We start from the raw sequence: 24391 nt of genomic DNA, 5'->3' as shown, positions 1-24391 counted from the left end.
ATCCATTTGATATACTTTATAGTTCTTGTGGGCTGCAAATGCAAGAAATAATTTGACTGCCTCAATTCTAGCTACCGGTGCAAAGGTTTCATTGTAATCAATTCCCTCTTTCTGTGAATATCCTTTACACACTAATCTTGCTTTGTTTCTAATTACCTTACCATCTTCATTAAGTTTATTTCTGAATACCCATTTAGTTCCAATTACATTTTTATCTTTAGGCCGGGGAGCCAATGTCCATGTATTGTTCTTTTCAATTTGTTCCAATTCATCTTCCATAGCTTTAATCAAATGTTTATCTTCACATGCCTCAATAACAGATGCTGGTTCAATTTGAAAAATTAAAAATACCTCTTCATTTGCCAGTCTTCCTCTTGTCATAACTCCTTGATACTTATTCCCAATTATCTCACTTTCAGAGTGATTCAATCTTACATACCTGGGTGTGTTCACTTGCTGTTGTTCTTCAGTCACTGTGGAATTCTCTGATGATGCCGGTGTGACTGGATCCACATTCTGTACCGGTGCACTCTGTATAGGTTCATTTGTGATCATCTCAACTGCTGAATTTCCTCTAAAGTGTTCATCTATCTTCACATTTGCACTCTCAATGATTTTTTGCAATCTTTTATTAAAACATCTATATGATTTGCTCTTAGATGAATAACCAAGAAATATTCCTTCATCACTTCTAGGATCAAATTTACCAATATACTCATCTCTCCTAATGTAGCATTTGCTTCCAAATATTTTGAAGTATTTAAGAGTAGGAGTATTATCAAACCATAATTCATTAGGTGTCTTGCCGGTTTCATTCTCTATCATTGCCTTGAATAATTTGAATTTCCCAAAAGCTTCTGATTTCTCCCTGAGAAAACTAACCCAACACGTTCTAGAATAATCATCAATGATTAGCATAAAGTATCTATCTCCCTGTAGACTTCTTGTTCTTGCCGGACCACACAAGTCAGTATGAATTAAATCAAGAACATTATTGGATTTCTCAGAAATACTCTTAAAAGTTGTTCTAACTTGCTTTCCCATTTGACATTCCTTACATACCGGATTATGAGGTTTTACAATCTTAGGTAAATCCCTTACTACCTTAGATGAACTAATATTTATAATGCAATCAAAATTCACATGACAGAGTCCTTTATGCCATAACCAACTTTCATCAATATGTGCAATCAAGCATGTCTTTTCATTGTTATTCAAATGAAAGATATTACCTCTAGTCTGATTACCGATTGCAATCTCCAAACCAGTTCTATTCATGATTTTGCATTTACCATTCTTGAATTGTAATTGAAATCCCTTTTCAACTAATTGACCAACACTCAAAAGATTATGCTTCAAACCTTCAACATAATAAACGTTGTCTGTATTGTGCTTACCATCAAAAGATATAGTGCCTTTTCCTCTGATCAAACAAGCTTTGTCATCCCCAAATCTTACTAGACCTCCATTTTATTCCTGAAAAGATAAGAATTTACTTTTATCACCAGTCATATGATGTGAACATCCGGAATCTATAATCCATTCATCCTTTTCTTCAATTTTAGCTGTCGGGGCCTGCTCTACCGGTGAAACAATAGGTGTCGGTTGATCTTCTTTTATTGCAACAAAAGCCCATCCATTGTCTGTCGGTTCTTCATCAGAATCATTAGTAACTCCTTCATCAGCATAGTAACATGATTTGTCTCTATTCTTCTTAAATCTGTATCTCTGATATTCAAGGTTAAACTTATATGTTCTTTTAGTTTCTTCTCTCAATCTTGCATGTTTATCAGGACATCTAGATGCCATATGACCAACTTTATTGCAGTTAAAACATTTAAATGGTGTTTTACCTTCATACTTACTACCAATAGGACCTTTAGGGATTTTCCTTGCAAATAGTGTTTCAAGTTCTTCCAGTTCTTCATTTTCCTTCTTGATATTTTCAAGTTCTCTTGCATAAAGTGCTTTCCAATCAGATTTATCAGATGATGATGATGATGATGCAAATGATAATGCTTTGAAGGCTAAATCTGTCTTAATTGTAGCAACAGGACCAAATTCCTCAAGCTCAAATGCTGAAAGTTTTCCAACCAAGGTATCTCTAAATACTGATGTATTAGGCATTGTTCTCAACTCATTAATAGCAATTACTTTCATTTTGTATGCCGGTGGCAATGCTCTCAAAACTTTAGAAACAATTTCATCTTCACTTAAGGAACCTCCACAGCATTGTATTCCCAAAACAATTTCATTAACCCTTTCCATAAAAGCAAAAATTCTTTCATCTTCTTCCATTTTCAGATTTTTATACCTGACCCGGAAGCATTCCAGTTTTGCAATTTTGACAGTGGTATCTCCTTCATTCAATGTCTCCAATTTATTCCAAATAGCTTTAGCAGTAGATCGGTCTGATAATCCCATGATTTGCTGATCTAACAAAGCGCTCAAGAGTGCTTCTCTTGCTTTGCAATCATTCTCTTGATCCTTACCCAATGTTGGTGGATTAGGTTGATTCGGTGTAGGACCAACATAGCCATTCTTTGTAACATCCCATATGTCTTTACCAATGCAATTCAGATGTGTCTCCATTCTAATCTTCCATATACCATAGTTAGTTCCATCAAGTTTCGAACTGTCCTTCCTGAAAAAGTTAGTTGCCATAGAATCTCCTCAAGCTGTTAAACTTCTGCAAAAAAGAGGACTTAGCTCTGATACCAATTGTTAGGACTCGAAGGCAACTGAGAAGGGGGGGGGAGTGAATCAGTTGTCTATTAATTTCAACCCAAATATAACTTAATCAAACTTGATACTTAATATCAGTTAACAGTTTAACAGTTAATATCAATACCGGTGAAACTCAATGCATATAACAGAAAGAGAAACAACATACACAACACATAACACAGAGATTTGTACATGGAAACCTTGTAAGGGGAAAAAACACGGTGGGAAACCTTACCCACAATCAGATGATACTACTGCAGATAGTATGTGTATACAAATGGGGTCTGCACATGCAGGAAGGCCAACCGCCTAGAGCTCACTGCTCAATCACAAAATAGGAGTCACACTGACTACAATTGGACGATTAAATCCAATGATAATGTACTGCTCAAAGTAGCATCTCCAATGCTGGATTCAGTACCGGTTAAGCTCTGATAATCACCTTCAAACCTTCCTTGAATCTTCTCTATGGTCTGCTCATATGATCTTCAATATTCGCACATACCATGTAACCATATACCGTCGCTCTGTGTTATTTCTTTTTTTTCTTACATCATCTCACAAATGAGATCTTACATATATACCCAAACCTAAGACCAAATGTGTAGGTCGGCTAATTAAGAATATTACAATTAAATCAATTACAGATAAGTCAAGATGCGATGCACCGTGTCAGCTCAATACAATTACCACAATATCCAATTAATCAAATCATCCCGATAACATGTCTTGCTGATCTGGAATAGATAATGCATGCCGGTCCATAACCTAGACCAATTTGCGGGTAACAACAAATATGTCAACCCGATTAGACCAATAACCAAAATACCAAAACCAAGTGTCCAAACCATGTCTTCGACATAACCAAGTGATCTCCAGATAATAACAAGTCATCCTCAATGCCAGTGAACAATATAACCTATCGGTGAGTAATATAACGGTGACTGTGCATAAGTCACTGAACTTGCCGATGAACATAACTAAAGATCTCTCGAAGGATAAGTGTTGATAAGTGTTAACATCAATGACAAAATCAATGCACCACATCCATAATACCAACATAAACTAGCTTGAGTTGAAAAAAGGACAAAAGGAAAGGGTTTAAGAAGCCTATTCTAATCCTAAGAATGCAAAAAAATGGGTGATGATTCAATGGAATACTACTGGGTGAGGTCTCACCATCAAACTGAACGATTTGACACAAGCTCAATGCAATCTTCTAAGGGATAATTCAAAGATATTCAAATCATTATCATCAAACATTGATCACCATTCAAGTTAATGCATAAACAATGGATGTATAACAATTCGAAGTTAAGCTCATATCATTCCAGTTGACCACGCAAGGTACACTTACAATCAGCAAGAGGCTAGTGGTATGGACTAAACGGATTCCACACAAATGCATTCAACAAATTCCTCCATTCAATCTAATCAACATTAAAATAAATTGAGAAGTAAAGACCATGCAAGTTGTTGAAGTAATAAATTAAATTCACCATAACTTCAATGAAATCAATTGTTCTTTACAACAAGGTTTTGGCAACAATCTTTGCCTCTTCCTAATCTAACTTCTATTCTAATTGCTATTCACTATTCTATTCTCTATTCTCTTACTATTATTATTATTTCCCTATTAACCTTTACAAATGAAAAGCTTGAGCTTTATATAGAGAGCTCTCAATACAATTCAATGGCTTAGATCAATTTGAGATCAATGGCCAAGATTTTACAATGAAAACCCTAATTAGGGTTTGTTACAACAAACTCAATTCTGACCAATGAAATAATTACAACATTTTGACACATGTCATCTCTGGAATATTCGACCAATGGATAATAGGGGTAGGTTCCTCGAAGTTTGTGCCATCATGGACAAGTCAGGTACATTGCATCTAGACATGTTGATGTGGTTCTCCTTTGATTGGTTAGTAGTGACTGGGATGATGACTAGGACACCACTTCAAATTGTGCTTGTAGACTTGGTAGATCATCATGAAGGAATGTTGAACTCAACATTATCCAGCTTCAGCGATGATGATGATGATCTTCTATGATTAACTCTTCTGAAACTATCTGCTTGAATGTCTCAATCATGGAGGTGCAAGATATAGATTTTGACTTCCTCTTAGTTTTGAAGTATTGATGTTGCCTTGGAACGAGCTCTTGATGTCACAACTGCTTCTCTCCTTTGGAATTCCTTCTTTGTGACTCCCTTCATGTTGTTGGTGTTGTGGATCATGCCCTTGTGTAAGTGAATGCTTCTTGTGTAATCACCTTCTTGTGCTTGTCTATGAAGTCCCCTTGAGGATATCCTCCTTGTATCTTGATCTTGATATTGAAATTTTCTCCTTGAGACACTTGTTCCAATCTTCATCCAACCTAGTCTTTTTTATTTCTTTCTTCACCTCCTGCAAAACAAACAAATGAGCATCAAACACACATTATATATAGCCTCTAGAATCTCTTAATTTGACATGATTTCTGATTTTATGTGATTTGCAAGTTTGATAATTGCATTTAGAGAGAATTTGCCCTCATGAAGGAGCAATTGAAGTGTTTTCGCTCCTAGAGAGGAGCACTTGAAGTAGATTTCACTTCAAAAGAGGTGCACTTGAAGTTCGCTCCAAAAGAGGAATCTAACTCACTCTTACTCACTTTCCTTCACTCTGTGGACTCAAACATTAAGTCTTTTAATCATTAATTGATGAAAACATGACAAAATAACCTTAAGAAAGGCCTCTAAAGGAATTCCGCTCTGAGAGTTGAGCACATGAAGTAGAATTCGCTCCTATTGGGGAGCACCTAAAGTTGAAATCGCTCTCAATAAGGAGCACTTGAAATGATAAATCAAATCGAAGTATTGCTCATCTTTTATCCATTTTGACAATTCAAATACATTGAATCATGCTCATTCAAACGTCTTGAGGTAAATTCGCTCCAAGGGAAGAGCACAGGAAGATGTATTTCGCTCCAAGGAGGGAGCAAAGGAAGACGTATTCGTTCAGAGACTGAGGCAATGGAAGTGACCTCAAATTCACCCTCTAGCTTGGTTTCATCAATTCTCCTCTTTTCATCAACTTAAATTTTGTAGTTTTGCTCTCCTAGTGTGTAGATGTGTCAATTATCATTAAGGGAGGCTTTGGAAGCAAATTCGCTCTTATGAGAGAGCAAAGGAAGACGTATTCGCTCCTGTGAATATGCAAAGGAAGATGTATGAATGAGCAGAGGAAGACATATTCGCTCTTGTGAATGAGCAGAGGAAGACATATGAATGAGCAAAGGAAGATGTATTCGCTCTTGAGAGGGAGCAAAGGAAATCTTCATGTACTTAGTCAAATTTTGCCCTTTCAACCTGCAACTGACCTTCCTTACCTGCTATTCTCAAATTGACATCACTTGACCTCTTTCCAACCTAAGGAGGGAGAAATGACTCTACCATTGCCTAGCCACCTAAGAAAGTGCACTTCTTCAAACGAAAGGCTAATAACAAAAGACCTTACTACGACCAACAGCTAAGCTAAAAAAGCGAAAAAAAATGGGGGTCCCCATTTGCAATGGGGCGATGTGTGAATATGTCACAACAGGTTCCATTGCAAATTATGTCTAAAGTTATTTTTGGACTACTATGTGAATTGTGGTAATACATTTCTATGCAGCTCTTTAGTGGACGTGGGTGAAATCTGTGATGATACATGTTGGTTAAGATTGTAAGGGATGGTGTTGGAAATAACATCTGTGATTTGGAGTTAAAGTCTCAAATTTTTGTAAAGTCATATTAGAGGAAAATAAGTAGTGTCATATCATGTTTGCTTTGAGTTAGAAGTGTTTTCAAATTGTTGTTTCTAATTAGGTGCTCTGTTTTGAGTTTGGTGTCTCTATAAATCAGAGTTGGTGCTTTGTGAAAGTTTGATTCTGAGTGAGTTGGTGCTCACTTATGTAATCTGGGTAGGTGTCCATTTCTTATTAATGAAAGCTATTTGATGTCGTAGTTTTTTACCCAAAAGGGTTTTCCACGATATGTATGGTGTCTTTGTTTTGCACATTGCTTTCTTTTTTCATGTTTTATGTGATTTCAAGTTTTAAGAAGTTTAAAAATATGCAATACTGATTCACCCCCCCCCCTCTCAGTATTGCATGTGTGCTCTTTAATTGGTATCAGAGAAAGTACCTTATACAAAAGCTTGAAAGCTTGAAGGTTGTTTCCTGTTTGATCATATGATGAATGCTCTAGAAGGTCTTGCAAGGAATAGAACTCCTCTATTTGATGGCTCTAACTACGCCTTTTGTTGTGTCAGAATGCAAGTATACTTAATATCTCTTGGATTTGATGTCTGGAATTCCATGGTGATTGGCTATACAATTCCTCAAAACCCACCATCCACCACTGATGAAAAGAAAGCTTTTGAAAACAATGCTAAGGCTATGAATGCTATACTGTGTGGATTGTCAAAATCTAAATTTGTTAAAGTCGTGCATTGTGATACTACTCAAGCCATGTGGGATAAACTCATGAATGCCTATGAAGGAGATGAAAAGGTGAAGAAAGTCAAGCTTCAAAGTCACAAAATGCAGTTTGAGAGTCTAAAAATGAAAGAAGAAGAAAATGTTGCAGCCTAGTTTCTAAGGGTAGATGAAGTAGTGAATTCTCTTGAAGGTCTTGGTGAGAAAGTTGAAGATAGTTTGGTTATTACCTTTAAGAGGAGATGGTTGATCTTGATAAGTTGTCCATTGATAAGCTCCATGGTATATTGACTGCATATGAGATGAGGACAAACGTAGAGTCATCAAAGAGGGAGACTGCCTTCAAAGCATCAAAGAAAGGCAAGCAAAAAATAGCAAAGTTCATGTGATAGTTCAAATGATGATTTTGGTTTAGAAGAATCATCTATCATGAGAAAGCTGAGGAAGAACAAGAAGAAGATGCCTCTCAAGTGTTTTAACTGTGGAAAAGCTGGACAATTTGCAGCCAAATGTCCATATGAGAATAATGAAGATAGCAATTCTGAAAAGAAGACTAAGTTTAACAAAAAGAAGTATACAAGAAAAGATATGAAGACATGGAAATCCAAAAAGAATCTATATTCAAAAGAGGATAGTTAGCCCAAATGGCATAACCACAAACTCGAAATGGCCACAATGGCCCCTGAATGTTGTCTTCTCAATGTCCTGCTCTCTGAATTTGATCTGATGATACCCCAATCTCAAATCTATTTTCGAAAAGTAGCTAGCACCGTGAAGCTCATCAATCAACTCGTCAATCCAAGGGATGGGATATATATTCTTAATTGTTCTCTTATTCAAAGGCCTATAAGCAAATTGTTCTCTTATTCAAAGCCCTATAAGCAATGCACATCCGAAGGGTACCATCCTTTTTCCTCAACAAAACTACTGATGAAGCAAAAGGTGATTTCCTGGGTATAATTTGCCCCATAGCTAGCAGCTCCTTAATCGTCTTTTCAATTTCATCTTTCAAGCGCTTTGGGTGTCTATAAGGAGTAATCATCACAGGTTTTGCACCCTCCTCCAATTCAATTATGTGCTCAATTCCTCTGTTGGGAGGCCTACCAGGTGGAATGTCACTGAACACCTTAGCGTGTTTAATTCTCAACTCCTGTATATCTGGATGATAAACTAGTTTTTGTTGTCCCTCCTGTGATGGCATCAACATACACTCTACTGCCCACTCAACCATGTCGTGGCGCATAAGTCTCTCCATCCTCTTGAATGATATCATCCTAAAACTACTATCTCTAATGGCTATCAACACAAGAGTCTTTCCATCCACCTTAAACCTCATCTCCATCTCACGAAGGTTAAGGGTAAACTCTCCTATGTCATGATGGTTGTAATGTCCCCTAGTTGTCAGTGAGATTAGCCTATCATTCTGACCCTTGTAGGCTAATGAGTGTGGATAGAGGGTCTTCTGAGGCAGAGCTTTGGTCAACAGAGGCTTTTATCTTCTCCAGAGTTCAGTGGGTTTAGGTTCTGGCTTTCGTTTGGGGTCTTCAGAGCTCCATTTTACATATTTACTATTTATAGTATGTGAGTGGATGTTTGAGAGGGACCCTTACTATTTTTAGTAAGCCATATGGGTGAATTGAGATTTGCAGTGTTGACTTTAGTTTCAAATGGCATGGTGAAATAATAAGTATTAAAGGAGTTACTAATATTTAAATGGCCTAAATGATATTTAAATATTAAAAGGAGATATTATTAAGTTATAACTTAACTTTATAACTTGAGGGTCAAATTATCATTAAAAGGGGGCCAGTTATTTAATTAAGTGTGGGCACCTATACCAAGGTGATGAGATATTAAATATTGAATTGCGAAGTTAAAAACTTTTAAATACTCATTAATGTGCTTTTTGGAGGAAATCGACCTCTTCCTAGAGTTATATATATTTTGCCTTGGGAATCGATTCAATCATTCTACTGAGCATTTATTTCATGAATTGTGTCTGTGAGAAGAAGCCAAGGGTTTCTGACTTTCAAGCCATTGGAGAACGATATATTCTTCAATGTTGCAGCCATATTGAGGTGGTGAGATATCCATTGAAAGTGGCATTCAAGAGAACTTCATATAGAGGTTCTATTTGTGCAAATTGGAGACATAATACAAAGGGTTTCAGGCGACTTCAACCTTCAAAAGATTCAAAGTGTTTGAGGTTGCATTCATATCAACCTGCAATACTTTCCAAAGGTCGTACCCTCACTGTTGTAGTAGGTCGTACAGGCCTGTACCCTCACAATTGTACCATCATTTACATTAGGCGTGTTGCTTAGAGGAGAATCGCTTAGCATTTGAGGCATCAACTAACCCTGTCCTGGGCAGCTAGGGACAAAGGAATTTATCAGCATTTTAAGTGTGGAGAAATCTGAAATAAGAGCTAGCCGTACTGTTATCCTTGCTGCAAATTTCAAGAAACAGCAATCAATAAATTTCCCTTATTTCCAGGTATGCATGTAGTGTGAAATTCATTGAATAAATTCCATTTGGTTGCAGCAGTTAATTCTTTCCTATAATTGCATATTATTTCTTGTTTAATTTTCTCGCCTGGCATCACTATTTACAAAACTACAAAAAAGCATATATTCTTCAAAACACAAAAAATTGCAAAGACCACCACCACCACAGTGCAGGAGACCAAAGTGATGACATTCCCAAGGCCCTGGACATCACAGAAAAATAATTTTTTATAATAACAAATAACTTATTCTAAAATGACTACCTGTTGGCCAAATTTAATGCAATTCAAAGGGGCCCACAAGTTAGTTAATTCTCAACTACCAAGTTTACCTTTTTGTACCTTGAGCCCTATGAGCTTTTGTCTTCTAGTTGGGATAATTGAAAACAATTGAAGGTAGCTAAAAAGGTGGTTGAAGGTTGTTGAGAACATTAGCCAAAATGTAGTATCCCTTGCTTATGTATGGAAGAATTGATGATTTTGATTCAAGGAATATTGTCCAACAAGTTACATACAATCTACAACTAAGCACTTTATTGATTTGCAAAGTATATAGGAAACATATATCAATTTAACTACCAAGGGAACAACTCAATTTTTCATCAATTCTAGAATTGACATTATGTCAAATAGATGTCATACATGCTTCAGAAATATGGGAGTTTGAAGTATACAACTGTTGCAATTAATTTCTGATCACTATTTCAGACTTTCTAATGATAGACAACGACATTCATTGATACATGAACAAAGATGTAAGTTTGCAACTGATCTCTAAATCGAACCCTGACAAGATAGTATTCCAATTAAGCACACCTGAATTGGCTGAGTACCAATTCCGAAGAGCAACCCTTCAGAGGATCTTTCACCCCCTCAGTTATGCAATCACTTGGGAGGTATCGTTCCCAATGATTCAGCTGAATACTTGCAGACCTTCAAGCTCCACAAATGCTCAAGTAGATGCACTAGAGAAAAATAAACTTGGATGCCAAATGAGAGACCCATGGGGTCTATTTATACACATAATAGAATCTTCTAGAAGCCTCTTAGTCTTTCTAGAAGTATCCATAACTTTCTAGAAGTATCCATAATAGAATCTTCTAGAAGCCTCTTAGTCTTTCTAGAAGTATCCATGACTTTCTAGAAGTATCCATAATAGAATCTTCTAGAAGCCTCATTGCACTTTTTAGATAAAAAGTTACTTCATAAAATAAAAAGTGCACCTCAATTTAAAAATATAACATCTTGGCCCCAAATAATAAAATATAATGTCTCCAAGAGCATAATGAGCCATCCATTCACCAAATAAACGCCAAAATGACTCTCTCACCACAACCATCTGCCTATGAGAGTCTGGAATAGGCAAATCCACGTAAAGTGTCATGTCATACTAAAGAGGGGACATGACAGTCCACCCCTCCTGAAATTGCTTGGCCTCAAGCAATCTCAATGCAGGATGCTGCAGAATGGCTTCACCCTCCCAAGTAGCATCCTCAACAGGTAGATCCTTCCACTTAATCAGGTACTCTCTGATCACTCGCCTGCGAAGCTGCTTCTCTCTGCTATCCAAGATGGATTCTGGAACCAAGATCAACTTCCCCTCATCATCTAAGGGAGGTAATACTGCAGAAGGCACCACACTCTGACCCAACGCCTTCTTGAGGCGTGACACATGGAATACATTATGAACTCTGCTATTTGCGGGAAGCTCCAACTCATAAGCCACCTCACCAACCTTCCTGATAATCCTAAATGGTCCATAGTAACGTGGCTTGAGTTTCTCTGCACCACTCTTCTTGAGAGTGGACTGCCTGTATGGCTCCAACATGAGGTAAACCATATCATTCACCTCAAAACTGCGCTCAGTCCTCTTCTGGTCTGCATATTGTTTCTGCTGGTTCTGAGCTCTAGCAATATTGTCTCTGAGAGTCGCAACTATGTCCTTACTCTCCTGTAGTAACTCACCTGCACTAGGTACTCGACTGTCACCCAACACTAAATCCAAAAAACTGGGTGCCTCATAACCGTAAAGTGCCCTGAAGGGTGTCATCTGTATGGTCATGTGGTATGTAATGTTGTAGCAATACTCACAGAGATATATCAATCTGATCCAAGCTCGCTGCTGAGCTGCCACATAATTCCTCAAATACCCTTCCACCCATTTGTTCACAATCTCCGTTTGACCATCGGTCTGTGGGTGATAACTGGTGCTAGGTGTAAGCTCAGTGCCACACAACCGGAATACCTCCCGCCAGAAGTGACTCATGAAGCGGCTGTCCCTGTCACTCACAATGTTCTGAGGCAAACCGTGTAATCTGAAAACCTCCCTGAAGAAGACCTCTGCCACCTGAGCTGCTGAGTACGTAGTAGTGATAGGGAAGAAGTGAGCATATTTTGTCAGCCTATCCACCACCACATAGATACAATCACGCCCCTGGACCTTGGGCAAGCCCGTGATAAAATCCATGGAGATGCACTCCCACTTCCTGTCAGGAATAGGAAGTGGCTGTAGGAGCCCTGCTGGATAAGTGTGCTCTTGTTTGTTCTGCTGGCAAACAAGACACTCACGCACATACTGCAAAACATCAGCCTTAAGCCCCTTCCAAGTGAACCGCTCCCGAACTAACCTGTAATTCTTGAAATACCCGGGATGGCCTGCTGTAGGTGAATCATGGAGTGCTCTCAAAATCAACCGCTTCACTTTCGATTCTGGGACTAAGTAAATTCTGTTCTTGTAAATGATCAAATCATCTACAAGAGTGTACCTGGTGTCAATCGTTGTCCCCTCCACTATATCAGAGGCCCATGTGTCTTTGGCATATTCTGCTACAATCAAGTGTCGCCAATCCTCTGATATCTGAATCATAGAAGTGAGGTGTGGCCTACGAGATAAAGCATCTGCAACAACATTCTGTGTCCCCTTAACATATGTGATATCAAAATCATAGGCCTGTAACTTACTCACCCACTTCTGCTGACGATCATTCAGGTCCCGCTGTCCCAAAAAGTGCCTCAAACTGTTATGATCAGTTTTAATACAAAATTTGCTGCCCACAAGATACTGTCTGAATTTGGCCAAGGCATGCATGATTGCCAACATCTCCTTATCATAAATGCTAAATGATCGCTCAGGCCCCCTAAGTTTCCTGCTCTCATAAGCAATAGGGTGCTTGTCTTGCATGAGTACAGCACCAACTCCCTCTCCCGATGCATCACATTGAAGCTCAAATGGCTTCGTAAAATTAGGCAGTGCTAGAACTGGGCATGTAGTCATTATCTCCTTGAATCTCAAGAAACAATCCTGTGCCTCCGGAGTCCACACAAATGCCCCTTTCTTCAACAAAGCCGTCATGGGTGCTGCGTGCCGTGAGTAGCCATTGACGAATCTGCGATAAAAACCACATAGACCAAGGAACCCCCTCAACTGAGTAAGGTTCTCTGGTGGAGGCCAATCAACAATAGCGCGGATCTTTTCAGGATCCATCCGCACTCCATCCGCACTAATGATGTGTCCTAAGTATAGAAGCTCAGTCATGCCTAAATCGCACTTGGACTCCTTAGCATACAAGGACTCCTTCTGCAATATGCTCAATACTATCTCCAGATGCTCAAGATGTTCCTGCCATGATCTGCTGTATACCAAAATGTCATCAAAGAACACCAGTACAAATTTCCTTAGTTGATGGTGAAAAACCTTGTTCATCGTGGACTGGAAAGTGGCAGGTGCATTAGTCAAACCAAAAGGCATGACTACAAACTCAAAATGCCCACAGTGACATCTGAAAGCAGTTTTCTCAATGTCCTGCTCTCTCACTCTGATCTGATGATATCCTGATCTCAAATCAATCTTTGAGAAATAACAAGCCCCATGCAATTCATCTATCAACTCATCAATGCGTGGGATAGGATATCTGTTCTTAATGGTTCTCTTGTTTAACACCCTGTAATCAATACACATCCGAAGAGTACCATCCTTCTTTTTAACCAAAACAACAGAAGATGCAAAAGGTGACTTACTGGGTCGGATGTGTCCCATTGCTAGCAACTCCTTCATGGTCCTCTCGATCTCATCCTTGAGTCGCTTTGGGTGCCGGTATGGTGTGATCATGACAGGCTTAGCGCCTTCCTCCAGCTCGATAATGTGCTCAATGCCTCTGTCTGGTGGCCTGCCTGGTGGAATCTCGCTGAATACCTTCTCATACTTGATTCTCAATTTCTGAATATCCGGATGATATTCAGTCTTATGTTGCCCCTCCTGGGGAGGCATCAAGGTGCATATTGCCGCCCACTCTATATCATCATGCCTGGCTAATCTCTCCATCCGCCTAAATGAGATAGTCCTGATATCACCATTACGGATAGCCTTCAGCACGTGAGTCCTGCCATCCACCTCGAATCGTATCTCCATATCCTTCAGTCTCAGGGTAACCTCCTCCAAAGAATGTAGCCACTGCATCCCAAGTACTATGTCCATGTCACCCATGTTGACCACATGGTAATCCGCCTTGAACTCATAGTTGTTCAGGCGTAGGGGTAGATCACACACCATCCTGTCACATCGAAGTGTATATCCATCAGCCACCTTAACTCTCAATCCCTCAAACTCCTCAGTGATGAGTCCACGTCTCTCCACAAAGCGTGCATCAATAAAATTATGCGTGGCACCTGTATCTAATAGTGTAATAACCTTCTGTCCAGCCAAGACACCTCTAAGTCTGAAAGATCCCTCTCTCTGAATACTAGATAGACGTGCCTCTGGTTCCTCCTTCTGTTCAGCATTATCTACCTCCTGTTCCTGCTCTGCATCATCAGGATCATGGTATTCTGAGCTATCTGAGTCTGAGCCCTCGTAATAAGCCCACATCACCCTGTTGGCCTTTCCCTTAGGCCTCATAGGACAGTCATGTCCAAACCCATAGGGACCCTTGCAAAAGAAGCATAACTTCTTCTTACGCAAGTCATTAAGTGTCTCCCTATCCAGAGGTGCAGCTGACTTGCCCTTTGTGTCATCAACCTTTTCCTTACCTTTGTTGAATCCCCCTCTATTATCTCTGAATGATGAAGAGCCCTTCGAACCAAACCTATTTGCTGGCGCTGCAAGTTCCATGCTACGAGCTTTCTTCATGGCTTCCTGTAATGTGAGAGGATCAAAGGCCTTAACCCACCCCTTGAGTGGTTCAGTCAACCCTTCTGTAAATAAAATGACTAGCCTCCGCTCTGAAATATCAGGTACCATTACTGCAAGCTTTTGGAAGTCATTAATAAACTGCTCTAAACCTCCTGTCTATCTGAGCTGCGCTAATTCTCGGAAATATACCTCAGGATCCTTCTTATCAAACCTTTCTATCAGCTTATCCACGAACTCCTGGTAAGTGGTTACCTGATTGTGCTGCAACGTGATCATGCCGTGCATCCACCAATCATGAGCTGCCCCGTCCAGGTGTAAAGTGGCATACTTGAGTGCTTCGAATTCTGTCATAGTCTTCAAAGATAAAAAGGTATCCACTTTATGAATCCATGCCCGAGCAGTCATTTTCCCACTTCCATCAAATGTGGGTAATGTCAACTTGTTAGTGACCTGTTGCGATTCACTCTGTTTTTCCACCTGTTTCTGTCTGTTAGCCCTATAATTCAGATACCTGTCAAAAGTCCACCCATTCTGTACATATCCTGGTAAATCTTCCCACTCTTGCCTTGCCAGTCTGAGCTCATCTCTAATATCTCTTTCCAAATCATTAGGTGTGGGTGGTGGTGTTTCCGGACGGAATGTAGGACGTGTGGGTCTATTTGTTGTGGTATACCGTGTTCCCTGTTCGTGTTGTGATCCTGCTATGCTCCTGTCATCACGGTCATCATTATGGTCATTTCTCCTATTCCCCCTAACCAAATGGCGCATCAAAGCTTCAATGTTCTGTAGGGTTCTATCCTGGGTTGTGGCCATTTGTTCCAAACGTTGCATAATCTCATCAACCCTCCTGTTTCTAGGTGGGCTTTGTGATTGCCTATCACCCATGTCCTTACCTGGTGTAAATAGAGCCCTGCTACCTCTGTTGTAAACTTGATTGTACGGTGACCGCATAAACCCTATCAGGCTGGCAGGAAACCGCTCTGATACCACTGTAGTATCCCTTGCTTATGTATGGAAGAATTGATGATTTTGATTCAAGGAATATTGTCCAACAAGTTACATACAATCTACAACTAAGCACTTTACTGATTTGCAAAGTATATAGGAAACATATATCAATTTAACTACCAAGGGAACAACTCAATTTTTCATCAATTCTAGAATTGACATTATGTCAAATAGATGTCATACATGCTTCAGAAATATGGGAGTTTGAAGTATACAACTGTTGCAATTAATTTCTGATCACTATTTCAAACTTTCTAATGATAGACAATGACATTCATTGATACATGAACAAAGATGTAAGTTTGCAACTGATCTCTAAATCGAACCCTGACAAGATAGTATTCCAATTAAGCACACCTGAATTGGCTGAGTACCAATTCCGAAGAGCAACCCTTCAGAGGATCTTTCACCCCCTCAGTTATGCAATCACTTGGGAGGTATCGTTCCCAATGATTCAGCTGAATACTTGCAGACCTTCAAGCTCCACAAATGCTCAAGTAGATGCACTAGAGAAAAATAAACTTGGATGCCAAATGAGAGACCCATGGGGTCTATTTATACACATAATAGAATCTTCTAGAAGCCTCTTAGTCTTTCTAGAAGTATCCATAACTTTCTAGAAGTATCCATAATAGAATCTTCTAGAAGCCTCTTAGTCTTTCTAGAAGTATCCATGACTTTCTAGAAGTATCCATAATAGAATCTTCTAGAAGCCTCATTGCACTTTTTAGATAAAAAGTTACTTCATAAAATAAAAAGTGCACCTCAATTTAAAAATATAACATCTTGGCCCCAAATAATAAAATATAATGTCTCCAAGAGCATAATGAGCCATCCATTCACCAAATAAACACCAAAATGACTCTCTCACCACAACCATCTGCCTACGAGAGTCTGGAATAGGCAAATCCACGTAAAGTGTCATGTCATACTAAAGAGGGGACATGACACAAAAGTTGTCAAGGTTTCTAGATGGCAAATCACAGCCATTGGATGGATGGAATCCTAGCCACTAATTCAGAATGTAAAATCTATAAAAGGCCAATGCCTCTCTCATTGTAAGGGGTTAGAATTTTAAGGTTAGACAGTTAGAAGTAGTAATAGTTAGAAGTAGAATAGAGTAGGAATTGTTGAACAGAAATTGTTGTAATAGCAGTTAGAACAAATGAATAAAGCATTGAAGCATGGTGTTTTGCCATTTGCTCTAACCTGTCTACATGGTTTCTTTTCATCAGGTTAGCAAAGTTCAGTGATCTTAATGGTGAAGTGTGAAGGTATCTAATTTGATTTCAGGTTCATACCATTGGAGGCTTGTTGATTGTAGGTCTCTATGCATGGTTAGTCTAAGCCTATTATTGCTCTTAGTTCAACCGTGAGTATTTGTTTTGTATTGCGCTAGAATTGGGTATCCAAATGAATCCTCATGGTCTGAAAATCGTTTACTTCCCCTTGGAGCTTGCACTATTCCTATGGAGTTGTGAGTATATCTTTGGCTGAGCAGGAACTAGTTTTATTCCAAATATGTCTACCTATAGCACCAATCGTTATTGTCATTGTCCTTAGGTTCTCTAAACCCTGTCCCTTTGCTATTTATTAATTGTTTCCCCTTGTTGAGAAGTAAAACGCCACCAAACACCCATACCAAATGCAGGCCAGCTTGTCAAAAAGTCCCCTCATGATTACTAGCAAATCACATCAATCACTGAGTTATCCTAAGCAAGTCAAGACCTACAGTTAGAACCTTGAGGTTATCTCCTATGATCAATCAAAATAGCATTAGAGATTTCCTTATTCAAGAGACGATAGGATACATTTAGCATTCTATTCTGAGTTGATTGAAAGTACAAGCTTTCACCATCAACAATGTAGAAGTAGGATTTCAATCACTCATCCTGAATTCCTCCAATAGTGTTTTTGCATACTTCATTTGAGATATTAAAATACAGTGAATTGTCAAAAAGCCTACAACTAAACAACAATGTAGGAAACCTGCATCAGTAAAGTCAAAAGAAGAAGCAAAATCAAACTTCACCACTTGACTTGCTTTGCCACACTATCAATGATAGTAAGGACTCCACATATGCAATGTTATCACCGTTGCTTTCTCATAAAAAAATCAAATCAAAGTTTTATTGAATCTTGAATCTCAAACGTCCTAATCAATTTTGATATACCACAGACTAGTGGAGCTTGCTTCAACCCATAAATGTGTTGGTTGAAAATTTTGTACACTTGGAGAAATATACAAAATTGTGGTTTCAACCACAGCACACGAGTAAAAACTCTCCTAATTAAGGGAAGGCTCCCCCTATCTAACTACAACTTTGAAAATAAAATAGGATGGGACAGCAATCTTTCTTCTTTTTTCAAGAAAGACAATATCCTTTTCTCTTCATAGAAAAGGATAGCGATTGAATATGAAGAGCAGTAACCAGTTTCAAGTGAAATGAGAGAAAGGAAATGAAGTTTCCTGAAAGCGCAAAGACTTGCGTCACTTCCTTCGGGATGGGACAGCAATATCAAGCTCAAAGACTTGATTATGTGAAATCCTATCTACCCTTTGCTATACTAAATTTTACAACGAATAAAAGACAATAGCTCAAAGACTGGAATAATCTCTTCTTTCAACACAAAGACAAGAACTAATGCAAGCTCAAAGACTTGTTGCTATTTCTTATCAAACAATAATTTTTCCTCAAGAATAGACGCAAGCTCAAAGACTTGCTGCTCCTTCTAGAGATTTTCCTATTTTAATTAATCTTCTCTACTTGCAGCTCAAAGACTTCAAATCAGATTAGACTAAGCTCCTTTAGAAACACTTTGCATAGAAGAAATAAAAAGATTCAAACTCAAACATGTAGCTCAAAGACTCAAAACTTGAGTAATCCTTCCCTATTATTCTTCAAAACTTTCAATTCACATACATAAGCTCAAAAACATCTTGCTGTAAATTTGGCAGAGTTTTTGCTTGCTTTCCAAAAGATAAATATTACAATAGACCCCTCAAGTATTTATAGAAGAGGAGCCTTGAGAAAAAGGTGGGAGGATCATAACTAACTTGAGAGATTCCCTCAACCACCAAGACTTATTCAATAACTAACTAAGACTTTTGTTGTTCTCAAAATCTGATTCACTTCAACATCCTTATAATAATATGATAACTCTGTGCAGAAGAGATATTAAAGAGAAGGAAACTTCCAGGACAACATATGACAAGGTTTGATTTAACCTTCTACACTTCGGACCTACTCTAAGTCCAGGCGGGTATACCTTTGTGAACTATATTCACACTTTTAAAACATAAATCCACAGCAAACCAATCCAGAAAACCAGTGGATCTAATCACCTTAAAACTTACTGAAACAAAGGAATGAAAATTGTACTCATATTCAGTATTTGACCTACAAAATATGTAATAGACAACCTCGATCCATACCAGTGCCTTATCCAAGGCCACAGAGTCATCTAAGTTCAAACAATACTCTCACAGTCAAATATCAACACATATCCCATTAGTTTGGCTTCTGTAGATCCCTATATATGCCTGACATACATAAGAATTTATTCATACCACATCAAACTACGCTCGTCAAGATTCAAAGTATCCTACAGAGAACTTACTGGTAGAAGTGATTCCTGCATATTTAATTCCCCTCCTGAAGAGAAAAGCTAAGAAACATATCTACTGAAGATTGCCTTACAACCCCTATTCAAACGAAATAACCCTGGATTATTTGGAATGAAACAGTAAACACTTGCAAACACATTTGAAGACAACACAAAGTTTTTACTCAAAGCCAATGGTCTGTATATTGATATTTTCTTCAAAAAAGTATTACAAAAAATTTCAAAAATTCTCCATTAAAACTTGGAAAAGCTCAGATAAATTTTTGCAGCGTTTCCTTACAATTCTTTGCGATCCTTTTTCTACTAGTCCTGGTATCCATTTATAACAATATGGATGCCCATAGCTTCGGACTTTACTAGGAGAATTTGTTACAATCATTTCTTCTCAAGAAGAAGTTACAAAGATCTTTTACAAAAACGGTTACAAGTCTTTTTCAACCTCCGTGGCTTCTTCTACTTGTTGTCCTGTTGCAACCTCTTCTAACTGTTCTGCATCCTGAATGGCATATTTTCTTGTCCACTCATTGTACACATCATCAGTTGGCCACGCGAAGTTAATCACTTTTGCCTTTGCCTTGGTTAACCTTTTCCAGGAATTTCTCATCTTGTTGACCTCTGAATTGAGAAAACCATAATGAGATTTGATTCTCTCTATCTCCTGAATTGTTACAACAAAAAAGGAAGCATCATCTAAGTCAACAATTCCTTTTATTCTAGCTGACAATTTGGCCTCTAATTCCTTAAGCCACACCTGTTTGTCCTTCAATTGATTTGGGCTGACAAAAACTCTTGGAATCAATTCAAAAACCTGATCAGTGTACTCCTTTTTGTACAAGTTGATCTTCCTGTCAGCATTGTCTATCCCTTCTGCTAATTTTATTAGATCCTTTGTGGTGTCACAAGTGGATTTGATGATAGGATCAGTCCCTGCTTCATCATAAGATACACAAATAAGCTCCAAATCCTTCTCTCTAGGCTTCCACTTGTCAAAAATAGGCATCAAAACGGCCTTATCTCCATTAAGCTCATTCCACATATCTAAAATCTTGCTTATGTTGTTATACAATAATGAGGCCCCCATGGTGTCTGCAAAACTTGAAATGGTAGCCCTTACTCTTTCTTCATACTTCTTTGCATACAAGGCCTGAGCCTATTTTAAATTCTCCAATTCTTGGGGAGTGATCTCAACCATTTGAGAACTAGAAGGTGCTAGAGATGGTGGGAACTCAATAATGGGGCTGGTAGGTGGAGGTCTTGCAGGAGAAGAGGAGATCATCAGTGTTGAAGACTCACCTTGATGGTACCATCCTGTCAACTGGCTTTGTAACTTAACAATGATGCTATCTTTACCCCTTACCTCTTCCTTAGCACTGTTGTAAGCTTTCAAAATTGTCTCCAACTTAACTTGGAGGTCTGCCTTTTCCTTAGCCTCCCTTTCTGCTACTGCAACACTAAACTTTGCAGTCTCTAGCACAGTGCTAGCAGCTTCCACTACCCCTGTGTTCTGCACTCTTTTCACTATCATTCCACCAAAGTAACTTGACCCTGGGGTGTCCTTACTTCTCTTATTCTCATCTCTCTTAAGAGACCACATGACTAGTGCAGCATTGTCTTTGCTAAAGGTAACTCCCTCCATGGGTTTGGTTTCTTTTCTCACTGCCTCCAATACCAAGGCATCTGCTATGTCCCACTCAGGGAGAATGAGTACTTCAGCTTGTGCCACCATATCTCTTCCTTGCTCAGGAGTGATGGTCTTAAACTCATCTATCATTTCTTGTTTTATTTCCTCCTCAACCACAGCTGGATCTTTATGAGGCTGCTCACCTTTTCTCTTTTCACACCTTGCATTGTATTTATCAATGTTCTGCTTCCATACAAATTGCATGAATGCTCCTGATGTAACAAAGTTGTTGTCAGCCAAGAAGTCCTCACTGGCCTACTTGATCTCAGGATCCCACTCCTGACCCTTAAACTCATTGGTAGTGATGTTCATCTCAGCAACAAGGGTCTCTTCTGGCATTTTCTCTTCTACTTCATCATATGTGTAAGCTATTTCTCCCAGACTGCCTAACTATATCAGTTGTTCAACTGTTGCCTGTTCATCTCCTATATGAATAGGGGATTGAGATGGAGAGTACAAGGGTGTATCAGATTGTATTTCTTTTCCTACTCTCTGCTTCTTTGGGCTATCTTGGATGTCAGTGACATCTTGTATCTTCCTCTTTCCTTTAGAGGTAGAGGGCTCCCCTGTTGTAGGCATCAGCACACTATAATTAGACTTCTTGTGCAACGTATAGTCACTAGGCGGAGGCAGACCTACTTAGAACCATTCTTTCTTTTTCAGGGTTGTTTTTAATTACAACCTCCCTCTTTTCTTTCAAAGTCTGCATTACATCCTCAAAGCAAAGAATTAGGAACTTTATTTTCTCCTCAAAAGGGTGAAAGCTAGACAATGGGTCATAGCTGGTATCAAACTGATGTACAAATTATAAGGCCTTTTTATAAGCCACCCACTTTTCCTTCCTCAGCTCCTGCTCATCTAGATCAAACTCATTTCTAATGAGGTCTTCAGGAAACTGGAATTGATGGGGTCTACCTTTGCATATTGCCCTCTTTCTAAACATGCCATTGAAGAAATCTTCAGGATCGGCACACCTGGACACTGCAGTTGACAAATGATAAGGTTTAAGAAAATCCTCAAAATAGTTCCAACCTCCCTTGGTTATTACAAATTGGTGGGCTTTAGTAACCGTAGGGAAAATAGTCCCTTTACCCCTGCCTGTCAGCTCTGCCTGTCAGCTCTGCCTCTTGCACACTACCAATTTGTCTGAGATTTCTGCAGTTCCCACTTTGAGAGGGACCTGATAGGGCAATAAAAATGGAATGCCTCTGAAACCAAATACTCTGAAAACTGTGGAGACAGGGTATAAGTAAATATCACCCCAATTATGGACAATCTTTATACTTTCTGCAAATTCTTTTGGTCTAATAAATTCCAAAAGAACCTTGGGGACTCTTGGATTTTCTGAACAGAGGAGAGTCCTAATCTTTGATGCAAAACATTTATCAAACTTTAATAAACTAGCATCATCTTTGTCCCGTGACAGCACTGTACTCCATAATTGCACTAGCATCTTTTCTCCATCTTTCTCTTTTACAAGATCCATTCCACTTGCAAAATAATCACCACCTTTGAATAAAAATAGATGCATGAGGGGGGAATACCATCCAAAAGGCCTATCAACCTTCCCATTCTTTATTCCTATCAATCCTTCATGGATAGCATCAGTGATAAAGGAAGCATAATCAAAGGTTACTGTAAGAGAAGGATTCAAAATCTGAGCAATCATTAGCATGTAATGATTGGGCATATTTGCCTCAGCATCCTCTCCTAAAATCTGGCAAAGTGACCACTACAATCCCTTAGCCCTAAGGGTGAATAGATTCAATGAGAAGGGCTCTTCAGTATTGGGTCCTACAACTGTCAACCCACCTATCTTCATAAAGAATTCCTTAAGAGACCCATTTCTAAGGTGATTCCTCTGTGCACTGTATACTTGAGCTAATGATTTGAAATTAATAGGTTCTAGAAAATTAGTAAACTCATTAAGCCCAAAAGCACTTGTGAATTCCTCATTATTTATTTCAATGAGGGCTTTCCCATTTATATCCCTAATGCTCCTTGTGACTGGATCATAATTATGTGCAATCTGAGTCAGGAGATCCATATCCATGAATACTCCTGGAACTACCAATTTTCCCACATCTAACTCCCAGATGCTATTCTGCTGGGTTGGGGAATTTCTCATGCCAAATCCAACTTTGAACAACCCCAACCCAGACAATCCAACCTATGGGTCTCTCAATCAGTTACCCTTATCATATAACCCTTCTCCTATTTTCAAACAAGGAGCTCTTGGCACTAGTTCTTTCACCTTTGATGCCTGATTAGTTGACAATGTCAACTGTTCAAGAAAATAATCACAAATGGCCATTTCCTAGTAATTAACTTTTCCTGAGAATTCTCTCTTAGGTGCCATCTTAAAATATGCAAGCAATTTAACTGTTACCCCAACTGGTTTTGTGACAAATCAGGACCTCAATTAAAACACACTGCTAAGAAATTGCCACACAAGAGTACAAGAAAACTTGTTTTTAGCTTGAAGGAATCCGCTCTGCGACTAAATGAATTTGCTATGTATTTGAAGAGAATAGCTCTGCAACCGCTTTCTCTGCAACAATTCTTTAGAATGATACCTTCATCCGATTGATATGAAATCATATATGGTACTCAGGCTCTTAACTGCGACATTGATACCGCATGCTTCGGCCGTCCCTTCAGAATTGAATTCATGAGAGAATTCGAAATTTTCGCTCCAACGGGTCACAACATGCCTGCACGTTTTTCCGTTTCGCTCTTTCGCTGATTCGCAGAGCATAACCTTCGAGCAATTTCGTCAAACGAAATCACGCCAACCGTCCAATCAAATGAAACTTCATCGGTCTTTACACTGACTTAACAGCTTTGCCTTAGCATCGGGCCCTACCTCCTTTTCGCCATTTTGCGGGCTTTATCCTCCAAGCACTTTTCTTTCGCGAAGCTGCGCCAAGCGTTAGATGGAACTTTAACTGCTCGGCGTTTAACTCTTACCGGGACCGTCAACTTCTTCATTAACCGCGCCTCTATCTTGACGGCTAACGGTCTTTTGCTATTTCGCATAGCTTAAACCGCTTTCAACTTAGGGCCACGAAACGACGCGAAGCGTTGGATCAAATCGAAGATGACCATCCTTTAAGGGAGACCTTTATGCTTGCTTCACTTACGCAACTCTTTCACTGGTTACCGAATACCACGTGGCACTCAACCATTAGCTTTGGAAAACTCTTTGAGTTTAGTTCAAAGTCAGCCACGTGTCTTTCCCTTATAACCG

At 39.0% G+C, this 24391-nt stretch overlaps 1 protein-coding gene across 2 annotated transcripts in view; it reads right to left on the bottom strand.

The window, feature by feature from the left end:
• LOC131061246 (peptidyl-prolyl cis-trans isomerase FKBP16-3, chloroplastic) overlaps positions 1-24391 on the bottom strand; it is a 283352-nt gene that overhangs the window by 218187 nt on the left and 40774 nt on the right. The gene's annotated exons all lie outside the window — the stretch shown is intronic.

The sequence above is a fragment of the Cryptomeria japonica genome, chromosome 3 (assembly GCF_030272615.1).
Source record: "Cryptomeria japonica chromosome 3, Sugi_1.0, whole genome shotgun sequence".
NCBI lineage: Eukaryota > Viridiplantae > Streptophyta > Pinopsida > Cupressales > Cupressaceae > Cryptomeria > Cryptomeria japonica.
This window is presented reverse-complemented; position numbering and strand designations above follow the sequence as displayed.